Source organism: Triticum aestivum, chromosome 4D (assembly GCF_018294505.1).
Source record: "Triticum aestivum cultivar Chinese Spring chromosome 4D, IWGSC CS RefSeq v2.1, whole genome shotgun sequence".
NCBI lineage: Eukaryota > Viridiplantae > Streptophyta > Magnoliopsida > Poales > Poaceae > Triticum > Triticum aestivum.
The window spans coordinates 373,053,695-373,055,215 of record NC_057805.1 but is presented as its reverse complement, the minus strand read 5'-3'; positions in this window follow the sequence as shown (position 1 = coordinate 373,055,215).

Here is a 1,521-nt window from a genome sequence, read left to right as displayed (position 1 = left end):
CCAGACTTTGGGAACGAGATTGGGGTTCAGTACAGCATTCCACCCGCAGACGGATGGACAGACCGAGAGAGTCAACCAGATTCTGGAGGACATGTTGAGGGCCTGTGCGCTAGATTATGGATCTAGTTGGGATGACAATTTGCCCTACGTGGAGTTCTCATACAACAATAGCTATCCAGCCAGTTTGAAGATGGCACCATTCGAAGCCCTGTTCGGACGAAGGTGCAGAACACCGTTGACGTGGGATGAAGTAGGAGACTGACAGTTGTTTGGGCCAGATTTGATCAAGGAGTCTGAAGAAAAGGTTAAGTTGATCTGAGATAGATTAAAGGTAGCTCAGTCCAGATAGAAGAGTTATGCAGATTCGAAACGCAAGGAAATAACCTATGAAATTGGAGATAGAGCATATCTACGAGTGTCACCTCTGCGAGGAGTGAAACGTTTTGGAGTTAAGGGAAAGCTAGCCCCGAGATTTGTAGGACCGTATCGAATTTTGGAACGTATGGGAGAAGTTGCCTACAAGTTAGAGTTACCTGAAGGACTGTCAGGAGTTCATGATGTGTTTCATGTTTCACAGCTGAAGAAGTGTCATACTGAGATGGCCGATATACCGTTAAGAGATACGGTGCCCTTGGAGGTGATTCAGTTGGATAGCGATCTGACCTATGAGGATAAGCCAGTCAGGATTCTTGAATTTGCCAGCCGAGTCACCCGCAGCAAGGTTATTAAGTTTTGCAAAGTTCAGTGGAGTCGCCATACCGAGGATGAAGCCACCTGGGAGCGAGAGGATGATCTTCGCAAAGACTACCCACTCCTATTTTCTAGCCAACCCGAATCTCGAGGGCGAGATTCATATTAAGGGGGGTAGGTTTGTAACATCCCAAATTTCTAATTTGGAATGTTATACATAGATCATTCCTGCATATCATATTTTATTGCATTTCGTTTCGCGATCCTCGAAATCCTAAGCAACTCAAGGACCCTCGGAGTGAGTTGGGGATTTCCCTGTTTTCATATTTGAGTTTTATCAAATATTGAAACGAGGGTTATTGGTTTTAATTATTTTTCTCTCCAAAAATATTTCATATTAAAATATATGAGAAGAGATAATATGACTTCTCCAAAATAATTGAAATATTGGAGGAAAAATATTAAAATCAAATATTGGATTTTATTCGGAGTTTATTGCTATTTTATTTGAATTAGAAAAATTGCACGTTTTTCAAAGTTGCATTTTAGGGCCAAGAAAATGTTCATCTCGTTCTAAATATTTTATTTAGACTGTGAAAATTTATTTTGGCATTTTTAGATTTTTATTTTATTTTCTAGGATTTATTTAAGTTTTGGTGAAATTATTAAAAAAAAAATCTTCAGCGCCCGGCTGGGCCGAAGCCCAACCGAGCCAGGCCGGCCCAACCGCCCCGCGCCGCCGTCTCTCTCCAGGAGACCGCGACCGCCGCCGTCGTCGCCGAGTCCGACCGGGACTCTGTCCCCGCGCCGCCTTGCCCCCTCCCCAAGCCA